Raw genomic sequence first — 12,720 nt, 5'->3', positions numbered from 1 at the left:
CTCATGCCAAAGAACATATTAGGTACACAAAGAAACCTCCTAATAATCCTATAGAACTGGATAGACTTCAAATTAAATCGTCAATAGCAGTTCACACCATTTTCAACGACCACCAAATTGATTTCAAAAATATCAAAATATTGCAAAAAGGCTTTTCCAATTACAAAGAAAGGAGAGTGGCTGAAGCGTTCCATATAGTGCTTAATCCTACTGCTCTCAATAAAAAATAAGGCCTTACCATGCATCCTGTTTGGACTATCTATCCTAGCCACCTAATCTGATATTATTCACAATTCGCATTATTATCTTACAAATTAAACTCTATCCTTTGTCATTATAAAGGTCACACATTTTTCATCCATAACAGTGCACACAGACACTACACACAAATTAACATACATGTTGCTTATGAATCACCTTGACCGAAATGACATCACATTGATTTATTCGGACCTGCTTCTTGATTGATCACACAATATTCATGTTGTTCCGTTGTACTATTTAATTTTGATTTCAACCATGAAAACAGTTTTGATTTGGTTATTTATTCTCTGAAGAAGTGGCTTACACAGAGTCATGAAACGTCAGAAAATCTAATTTTTCTACTCATTGGAATATTACAAATATTTATTTATGACAATCTACCCAATGCTCAATACATTAGAATATTAGTTATGATTTATATCCTCGTACAAAAATGACCCTTTCACGTTTCTGTATCAACATTGGCAACATATATTTTTATTCTTAAACTCGACCTTTAATTTGTTTACATACTGAGGATAATATTATTCTTCTATTTGAATAAAAGATACTTATTTAATCATCATAATTCTGATATTAAACTTTTCTGTACGGCCTTATATAATTCATCATATTAACCAACTATACGGTCCTCTTATTGATTACAAATTTATAAGTTTGATAGAACAATCAAAAGACACAGTTATTCTATTAAAATTTATAATCGAAACTAGATGCTTGAAATTTATCAGTAGTACAGTTTCAAGGAATGGAAATGGAGACTATAATTTATAGACGAACCAATTACGTATAAGATAACAGGTCTCGGATTTCGGAGCGAAATCCACTCATCCATTCGGATAAGTAGAGTTTTGGCATTAAAGCTGATGTTAGTTTGTGATGAAAACCCTAAATCTAATTCCTAACCTTTGTCATAAACTGTAAACCATAATTTTAATTTCCCACATTGGTTATTAGGTGGACACTCTCAAAGTCACTCTAGCATACCTCAAAGGTTGTCCATAAATTAGAGTCTCACCGTCTATATTTAGTTAAAATTAACACCATTTAAATACTTAAGAAATTATTGTTAACCATTGCTGTTTATGATTAAGTACTACAAAGTTAATGATTGATCTTATTACCGAATGAATTAAATTTCGATTTTCACTTTGAAAATAAGTATAACATGCTGATGAACAACCTAAACTTAGTTAGGCAACAAATTATACGTTGAGAAATCTCTTAACTCTAAAAGAAATAGTTCAAGCTTCATTAGGCTTTCCAAAATATGATATTAAATGTTAGGGAATACAAAAATTTAATTTATCAATTAGTTAGCTTTCTCAGTCTAGACTCTGAATATTGGTGATGTCTTTCAATAGAAATATGACTTGAGAACAAAGAAAATCGGAGAAAATCGATAACTAGTGATTTAATCAATAGCTGAAAATATTGGTAACTTTTATTCAACCCTCATCAGACGGACTGTATTATTTCAATAGAATGTGTATCGTATAAATGAACTAAGCTATCGAAATAGAAATTGTCTCGAATCGAGAAAGTTGTACTACAGTCATAGTGTAGTGGACAAGAACATGAATGGGGATAATCGGATATATTTGAACACAAATCCACAGAATATCTCACTAAAATCTGACAACCATACAGTTAACAGTTAATTTGCCAACTATCAATCAACTGTTTCAATCTTGACTGTTCCTTCTGCAAATATCAGTCCATAATCCCCGATTTCATTGTTCATGCATTTTCATAGCAATTGCGTTCCATTATCGTTCTTCTCTTATCGATCTTCTACTGAAATACATGCTTGGCCATCGTTATATACTACTTATGTGGATATAAGTAACTCACACCACAATAGTTTGAAGAAAGTTCCTATAAGTTATAGAATACAACTTAACTTTTTTTGCTTTTCGAAAAGAATGACCAGAAGTTCTGAGAACACTATAGAACAACATGTATATGGTTCCCGTTTGCTCCGAACGTGCTACAAATTGCATTCTCTTTAATAGTGCCTAGTAAACAATTGGTAAAGATCAATCGACTTTCAATGAATAACACTGGAAGCTACAAAAAATAATGTTCACATATTTTCTCTACAATTTATGTAAATGCATGTAAATCAGTAAAAACTGTAAATATAATGAAACATATGTATCACCAGCCAAAACGTTCTACTTATGGTCAATGTCTAGAAACGTATTTCATTCTTGGATGATATATAATGATTTACATGCAAATCTGCACAAGGTTTCTTACAGATCAGGAAGGTTTGACTGGTTTTAAGAAGAAAATAGTTATTCTATATGAGACTCAAACTTGTATCACTCATAATAACGGTTATGATCCTCTTCAAAAATATCATACCTTCTGTAAGATGACTGAACGTAAGCACGCTATAGACCAGATCAGCATTTTTGTTGTTTGTTCCTGACAACAAAGACAAAAACTTAGGGTACCTAATTACCTAATATCCTTACAAAGTAGTCATTTTCATTACTTGGTTGGAACGCACCATTCAAGTTATTCACGATGTTCCAATAGCAAACAAAAATAAAGTTGAAAATGACCTTAACGTCACTGAGAAAAGACTCAAGTTGTAAGTATTCCCTTTATTCACTATCAAGCGTTTTTAGTTATGGGTCGCAGTAACAACAGGCAAGTAGAATTATAGCTACTATTCCATCTCCAACTGTGATACCAAATATTTGCTGAATTCATGTTGAGTCTGCTTATGAGGAAATCCAAACCAGATGAACCTATTTATCTATTTTTGGTCCCTTAGAGTACTTGTAATTGACTTTCTAGAGGCCTTTAAGCATATTGAAAAGACCATTTAATAATGATTTTCAAACATAGTTAAATGTTTGCTATCATTATATCAGGTTTAAAACATGCTATACCTATTAACTACCTTGAATTTACGGGTTCCATGTGGTCCATGTGGTTCCATGTGGTCCTAAAATCGAATCATTATCTATCTGAAGTGACTGATATGTAATCAGTGTGAACCTTTGACGGGTCATATCTCATAAATCTTACAAAAAAACCGGACTACAGTTCTCCTAATTTTTTTTTTGATGAGTTATATGTTTTACATTTGGAAGTTATATGGATAAATTACTTCAAATCACTCAACGTTTTGACATTAAAAGTATTTAACTGTATTGTTCTAGAAATTGCTGTCTTCACAGTGAAGGCATTTTAACTTAGTAAAAGGAAAATCCCAATTTGAATACTGAAAATGAATGAGTAATGTGAAGAAGTAGTTCTTCTCAATGGATCTTTCAGTATGCTTTCACTCTAGTATATGTTTAACAATAATACAATCGATACCAATCAAATGGTGATATTAAACAATAATATTATAGTTTTGAACGCGATTATGTGTGATTAATTTGGCAATTGGGAAATCAAGTGAATATAACAATGAATATTCAAAGGTATTAATTAAAAAATAAACGAATTTAAATATGTAATTATAGAGTTAACAGTTTATAGAATAAATGTCTTAATAACTGGCAGAAGTTTCCCAACAGATCAAATATTGATGATTGTGTGCAAAAATGATGAGGGACAGCTTTGTAATAGAAAAAAACGAAAAGAAAAATTGAAAACCTTGGAGTTGAAAAAAGTTAGCAGAATAATAATTCACTGTAGTGTCAATTGTGTTAACAGAACATGTCTGTAGATGAAAGTTTCTGAAAAACGTTCTTAACCTGGATTCGAACCCAGACGGAGATTGATTAAAATCAGTATGAACTAAAATGATCTTAAGTTACAACTTCTGGTTAATAACTAGTAGCAAATACATACCAGACAAAGCCTGACGAACTCAAGTCTCTCTGTAAACTGTGTTTTCAGTATATTGACAACATTATTTTAATGAAATAGGAAATTTATTTAAAAATTTTTCAAACTACACCACTAGGTACTGACACCTCAAAAACATGCTAAATTAACTGAGGTTTAACAAAAATAACGATATATCTATATCGATATATCTTAGAAATTACTGGTTTCTGTCATGTTCAAAGCTTTGCTACATAAAGTATAAAAATGAAAATGAAATGGATGTGAACTACAATTTTGAATCCAATACAACATAACTAAACGTAACTATACTGATTTAGAAACAGCTCTTTTTATGATCCATTATCATCTCCAGAAATTACTTAATGTTGAGTCAAAATTCATTCAATCAGTTATATTTTTGTAACGAACGAGCATACTGGTAGGGACAACCGATTGTATTTTAATGCGAAAATTACAGAATATCTTGGTGAAATATGAGAACCATACACTAAATATTCCATTTGTGATATCCCATCATGTGTCCTTCACATTCTTTATGATTCTTCCACGTTACAATTCATTTTTATTTCCGTTTCCATTTTCTTTAAGTCGACCTTCATATAGTTCTGTTGCCACGTTTTTCACTTCTGATCGGTGCTATATACTACTTATATCTGTCGACATAAGTAGCACACACCGCAGTACTAATAAAGAGTAATAAAAAATATCACTATATTCGTGTTTTGGCACCATATTTTGTTGAATAGCGTGACTTAGATTTTTAAAAATATACCTAGAATTTATATTTCTTAGTTAGTTATATGAAAAGAAAATACCATTAAATTACTACTTTGATTCTTTTTTGAACAAAATTATTGAGAACAGAAAAAACTTTATCTTTTCTCATGATTCATTAACGAATGAAATAAAGAGTAGAGATAAAAAACGCTGAATGAGAACAATAAAAACGTCTCCAAATAACTCATATATATATATATATATATACAAAATGAGTATATATATTTTTTCTATTTAAATGTTCTTTACTTCTTTTAGCTGTTCAATTGAGCCCACCAACAAAGAATTTCTGAGTTGAAAGAGAGTACAAAAATAAGCTTTATGGTGAATGTCATAAAAAGACGTATAACTGTATATATGTATATATAAATGTAGTTGAATGTATCAGATTTTTGAGGAAATGAGAAAAAAATAAATAAAAACAGATTATTCTTATTATTATTTCGTTAAAACACGAAATAACAATAAAAAGAAAAAAATTTTTTTTGAAAAAATTTCTTTACATAACTAGAAGGAAATTTTTTTGTTGTTGACTGCTTTTTTTTATTTTTATTTTTCTAAATCTTTTAAATGTTATTTTGGTGGTTTCTTTCATGACGATTATTGTTATTATGTTGTTATCGTTATCATTATCGTTGTCGTTTTATTTCTTCTCTTTTTTAAAAAATTTTTTTTGTGCTAACAAACCATTTCAGTTATTCATAAATTCCTTTATTTTTTTTATTTTTTATTTTTTTTGGTGGCATAATGGAAAATTTTATTTAAAAAAATTCTAAAAACCAATGTAGATAGTGAAAGTGATAAAATCAGATAAGCATAAAAAAAAAGAGAGAATAATAAGACTAGAATTTATTCCAAGTGAAACAGTTGTGTTCCCTTTTTCTTTTTCCTTATTATTTTCAATCATATAAAATAATTGGATAAATACGTTAAGTTTATATAAATTGTATTATTTATAGTAATGACACATTTAAACAATAAGTAGACTTATCTGATTTTTATTTGTCTTATTGAAAGTTATGGACATAAAAAAAAGAATTGAGTTTTTAGTTGTTTTTTTTTATACTAAACTATTAGATTATAATAGTTTTGCAACCGTTCACCAATTGTCTGTAGTGAGTTCCTATCTCACAACAGACGTGGTTTGAACTTCACTGGTTACTGTTTATCAGTAGAACTCCAGGAATCATCTAATGAAGTCAGTCACCAGTGAGCATAGGATTATAATCAGAAGTGGTTTTGTGGAGATTTTAGTAATTTTATAGAGTTGAGATCATGAGTCAATTGAAGCTAGACCACCAAGAAAAACCTGGAAGCACTGGACGGCCTTTTCGTCCTATTGTGGGACTCCTCAGCAAAGCGCATAATAGTTTTGAACAAAGTAGTTAAATGATTTGAATAAACTATTTTATTTTACAATTGAAATATGAATATTCTAAAACAAGTGATATTATTTCTAAATAATATTATCAGATATTCGAATATTGATATCATTTATTTTTAAGTGAGATGTAAATGGGGGCCTGTTTGAACATCTAGGCTACCTGTTCCTGTCATCTAGATATTTCAACAAGTTATCTAATTTTGTTTGTTTTAATACATCATTATGGCTATTAATCACATAATCTATTCAGGTGCGTTTCTGAGAAGTGTACAACATTTCGTTGTACAAGTTACAAAAGGCCCAATCAGAGATATCGTGGTTGCTCGCGATATGTATGTGGCGAAAAGAATGTATATTATTTAGATGTCAATTGACTAGACTGCTAACTTCTAACTGGCGATCACTCAATATTTATCGTCAGTATCGACCGAGAAATAAGAAACGTAAACTTGTTGAAATACCTTGTTCTGAGAATTCTATATTGTACTAAAAATATAACATTGAATAAAATTAATAATGATAAAATAAAAAAAGATTCAACCATATTCGAACAGATCAAGCCCAGTTTAACTTGACGTCCGCTAGGTTAGTTAAACTTCTGTATAGTATTTTGTGACAAAATAAAAGATTTGCTTATCTCTACTCTACCCTTTACATTTTATTTTACGATAGCTGACATCACTTATTAAAATACTTCATAATCAACTATGAGTACCAAATTTCACTGGAATTCAAATTCAATAATATTGAATTAAGGTAACATTAAATCAAGATTTTGGCGTTGCATATCTCTGTTCAAGTGAAAATTAAATTTAGCTTAAATGACTCTTCCAAACACAAACTGTATAATTTTTAAAGTCAAAAGTAAAGCTAATTGCTGTGAAATCGTTTGAAGCAAAAGTTCTTGACACAGATTCAAATCTGAGTTCCTATTTAAGCCAGAAAATATCACATGGTAACCGGAAAGTTTATCGTTTTATTAATTTGAAAAAAAATCGATCCAGTTGTCATTATTAAGAGAGTTCAAGCTTGAAATTATTTTGATTACTACAAATTAAAATAAACAATTTACATAACCTTATGTTTCCGAGTTTTGGTGAATAATCAAATCCCAATTAAACCGACGTTAACAGATTGCTTACCAAAATCTTAATTAATATTTGGATACTTGAATAACTAAAGATAAAACGTTAAAGAGTGATGATGAAATTCATGGATGTTTCTGAAGCAAAATTCTAAAATATTAAAGATTTCCATTGTGAAAATTAGAACAACATATATAAACAAACAATTATACGTTAAAATTATATGTGAAATAATCTCAGCAATTGAAATTTAAATAGTTCCAACGTTTCGTCTAATAAACTTGTTTAAACTTCTTCAGGGTAACAATATTGTTTCCAATTAGATTGTCATCAAGCTTTATTTTAAACATAAAAATTTTAAACCAATCAAGACAGTTTATGAGTCAATGGTCATGATGAAATAGATTGTACAAGTGCACATAATAGGTAAAAAAAATACAAAATGATGGTAAGTAGAGTAGTGTACTAGTGTGGTGTATTCTACTTATATCGGGATAACTACTATATAACGCTAGTCAGGAATAGAATGTCTGGCAGCAGAAGGTCGAGAAGATCGAGAAGGGAAAGAACGGTAACAGAAAGCTGTTGGTATGGAAATACAGGAACAATGAAGACTGAGACGATTGACTGATGTTTGCAAAACGAACAGTCAAGTTTAAATCACTTGACTGATATTTCGTAAATTCAGTATTTACTGTATGGTTCGTAGATTTTACTAAGATATTCTGTAATTTTGCACTTATGTTCTCTTGCTCTACACTAGTAGTGATAAAAATGATAAACTACTCAACACAGGAAGTAGGTCAAACTTGGATAAAGAGACTTTAAAAGAATAATCATGAAACATTAGTAAAGTTACTCATTATGACGCGTGCAAATAATTAGATATTGCAGAATATAACCACGAAGAAGTGAAAAATCACTACTTCCTGTATTAAACAGTTGAAAAGAACATTTGTCAGTTTACCAATCTTATCACTACTAGTGCACCTATCCTGTTACCATCATTATATGCTTTTTACCTATTACGTACAGCTATACAATCTGTTTCATTATGATCATTGACTCAAATTGTTTTGGCTGATTTAAAACTTTCAAATAAATATTTATGTATATTAGAGTTATGTATATTAGAATTTTCAGCACAAGGTATTTCAGCGTGTTTTTTTCACAAAAACGAAACAAAAACTACAAAATAGAAAGGAAGAAAAGTGAAAAAACATCTGTACAACTCTTTAAATTAGAGACATGTTTAAGAATACAGGTTATTGACTAGGTTAACTCTAACAACATGTTCGTCACAGAGTATATTTACTAGGAAAGGTATTACAGAACCTTTATAGATTTGCTTGCGTGCACGGATTTCAATGTATTTACTTCTCATTCTACCAGAAGATACACAAGGTAAAAGATACGATTGAAGTGGATGGTTAGTATCTGATGCGATAACACTTGCTAGGAGATCGCAAGACTTAAGATATCTGTCCACAACCATATTAATAATGACATCAAAAGATTAACCATACACCTTGCTAGCCGCCTTCAACACTCTTTGCAATACAGGAAAGTGTTTTCTCAAAAGCCCGGAAAATAATAATGGTGAACATTAAAGAATAATAGGTATTCGGCAGGAATCAACAAATCGTAAGAATAAATGTTGAGTAAACGCAATAGCATGCAGGCTCTTAACGTAGTAAGTCAAACAATAAACTTTTTCGATAACGGTAGACATGAGAAGACCAATAGAGATTAGAGGAAAAGGTAACACCAAGATAATTGACCTTCAACACCGTGTTAATCAAGGAGTCTCCAACAGCAAAAGCATTACAAGATCCCAAAAAGGCGTTTAAGTGCTGTTAATGTCTCAGGCTGAAGTTAAAAGCCTGACATTTAGACGGATTAAGTATGAGGCTATTACAGACAGACAACCGTTCAATACGCGACAGAAACTCATTCATTTCTATGGGATGTAAAGAGGTAGAAATCGGCATACATATACTGAAATCGTTCGCATATATTACAAAATTGTTTTCCGTGGAAGACGGCAGATCATGAGGAAAAAATAAAAGAAGAAATGAAAGAGCAGCTCCTTGTGGTACACCTTCATGAGATATTAGAGACGTTGAACACTTTCCTCGAAACACAGTGTACTGTTCTTATCCACAGAGGTAGGAACATAGCCAATTGGTTATCCAGCTGTCAATGTTGATGCTGATTAACTTGCTAAGTGAAAGTTGTCTTGGGATAGAATCAAAAGCAGAAGTATAGTTCAGAAGAGCTCATCGAAGACACTTCTTACCCTTTTCCAAGCTGAACACTATACTGTGATGCAGAACAACTATTGTTAAATACCTGTTACGACACTATAATCTATTAATCGACAAGAGCAAACGGAGGGTTGCAGAAGTCAGTTCAAAATTATCTGCTTGTGGAACTGCATTTTCTGGTTGAAGGTTATCCCTAGTCACTGTTTAGCACCTAATTGACCCACATTTTCTACGGATACTCAACAAGTATCTCGGACCGTACCAAACGTGATCAAATCGCCGTCTGTAACCAACAGTGTTACAAATCGCACTACACCACAGGTTAACCTTTATTTCGGAAAGCGCATCGACTAGCTCCTAAAAAGCCAAGGTTGACTAAAAGTGAATTCGAACACATGACTGACTAGGAAATGATCTGGCTATTGAATAGCCTAATGATGTTCACCAGGGACATGACCCTGAAAGTGACAGCAACAATTGACGTCTGTTTAAAGATTATCGACGACTAGATACGAAAACCACTCCCGATCGTTGCCGCTTATCGCGCATTTACGATCTGACAGCTAACGAATTTTACTGCATGCATTTTGGCTGAAGAAATGCTGGTCAAACTTTCCACAGACTCGTTAATGATGCCTTCAGAGGTCCCAGTTTCGTATACGCATATGTAGACGACAGCTTGACTGAAACTCAGGACAGACAATCTCATCTCCATCATCTGGACCTTCCTTTCAAAAGACTTCAAAATCGTGGCATTACTGCGAACATTCAGAAATATTAGATTAGAACTGACTCCTTAGATTTTCTCGTCCATATTATCGGTGCTCAAAGCATCCACCCTCTGACAAAAAAATTGGTAACCATTCTGGATTTCGCGGAACCGACTGCCGTCAACTAATGATATACGTTCAACGACCTGGTAAGCTTCCATCGATGGTTCATATTGAATTGCGCGTATTTTATGAGACCCTTAACAGACCAACTCTGTGGAAACGCGAAACCCAACAATTTTGAAAAGAACGTGGACAGAATTCGCCACGTTTAGTGAAATTATCGCAAGAGCAGCTATGTTCACAGACAAGGACACCAAAGAACCCATTAGTATCTCAGTAGACTTATCCGAATTGACAATCAAAAGCGTCTTACAAGAGTGGGTTAACCACACCTGGCAATCTTTGACATTCTTCCTGAGACGGTTGCTAGGAATCGAGGTGAGGCGTGGCACATTGGTCAGGAGACTACCAGGCATTTTTTGTGTCATACGGCATTTTCGACAGTCTGTAGATGGCCGGTAGTTCACTCTTTTCACTGATCACAAACCTCGTACCTTCTCTTTAAGCTCATCTGCAGACAAGTTCACCCCTCAGGAGTCTCGAACGCTGAACTAAATTTCGTAGTTTACTAGTATCTATTCAGAAATCACACGATTGTGAACGACCACCAACTTCCATGGAAATCCGTAGACTCTTCATGTTGAATGAATGTGGATCAACATTCTTACATGACGGGGGTTTAAAACGGCGTGTGTTCATTTAAACCTGTTTCCAATCGACCGGAGTCAAATGATGACTCCTTTCAACCTTCTTTACGAGAAAGTACTCACTTCTGCGTACGTCGCGATTCATTGCGACGACTTCTCGAAAAAATCATAAGAAGGACCCCACAAAGTCCATCATCGATAAAATTGTAACCAACGATAACATCATTATTCAACGTACTTAGGCCGCGTATTTAAAAGGACACCTTGATGACTTTTAGTTTCCTCCTGTACAGGTGAATGATACAAACCTCACAGTTATGATTATAAATAACAATGACAAAAGTTCACTAGTATCCCAAACCTGCCGAATACAACGTGCTGTGGAAGAATGACCACTGCACGTAGGACACTGCAAAACATTTTGTTTAATCCCATTGGTTTGTACCACTATATCAAATAAATGAGCTTTATTTTCTCGAATACGCCAATATATATCTGTATTTTTTCTTTAAAATATTTAGAAAAATTCATTGCGCAAGTATTTCACTCTAAGGTATGATATCTAAACTCATGTATCACAATTTCACTTTTTTCACACCTTCAATGCATAAAATTTTTTATTTTACATTGCCGCCTTGAAGCACATGCCCTCTTATGTTAGAGAAAAACGACCAGGTGTTCCCGAAAGTAGCAACTATCTAAGGAGCATTTACCAACTGCACGCTCATCGGGTTTAAAATATCAGAATAAAAATCCTCTCACATTTGATATTTCATTTGAGATTTATGTAGACTTTAGCAGTCACGTTGGTAATGGTTTAATTTGAGATTAATTGATTTCTACTTTTAGAATCATTTTAATCTTATATATTGCGTTAAATCTTATCGAGCAGCCAGAAATTTATGTTTAAGAAGGAAAGGTAGGTAAACATGCTTTTAAATTAGCTAGTTTCTTCTACATACTTGTTGACTGCATTTTTGTGACGTAATACGCTTACATATTAACTTCAAATTATTTTATCTAGTCCATGAGAAGACAAAATCACTCTATCTTTAGAAAGTTGGAATAATTAACCCACTATGATTTGGTTTTAATGTTAACGCGCATCCCCCTAATAATGAAAACTATCCAAACAGTATCTCAAAGGAACCTGTCTAGTAAAATTAGAACAAGCTTGAGTGACATGACATTTAGCGTATACTTGAGGCCCCTCAATATGAGATCTGAGAATAATGAACTGGATTTATAATTACCAATGACTTCATGGTTGAATAGTAGGGTTGTTTAATTTGCACGTTATCTGGCTGGCCAGTGTTTATGATGAGATTTCTGAGGAATAGGTCATGTTGAAATATGTTCGTTCTGGGTGCCTACTCTTTTAACTTAGATGAGCAGGCATAAAAGAAAGTAAAACTAAGCAAATTTAGCGAACTTAGGATAGTGATGCACAACCGCGAAAGATTTGCTTTCAGATAGAATCAGCAGTTTTTTATCTTCAAAAATCAGGAACAAGAATCTTATTGTGATGTAACCGACATTACTAGGCTAGGTGTGTGGAGAATGTACATTAGCAGTGCTCATTTGTGCCGGAATGACACTCAACACCAACTTTTCTCCACTTTAGTCAATAAAGTTATTCATTAT

Source organism: Schistosoma mansoni, chromosome 4 (genome assembly GCF_000237925.1).
Source record: "Schistosoma mansoni strain Puerto Rico chromosome 4, complete genome".
Classification (NCBI taxonomy): Eukaryota; Metazoa; Platyhelminthes; class Trematoda; order Strigeidida; family Schistosomatidae; genus Schistosoma; species Schistosoma mansoni.
Note: the sequence above shows the minus strand (reverse complement) of the source record.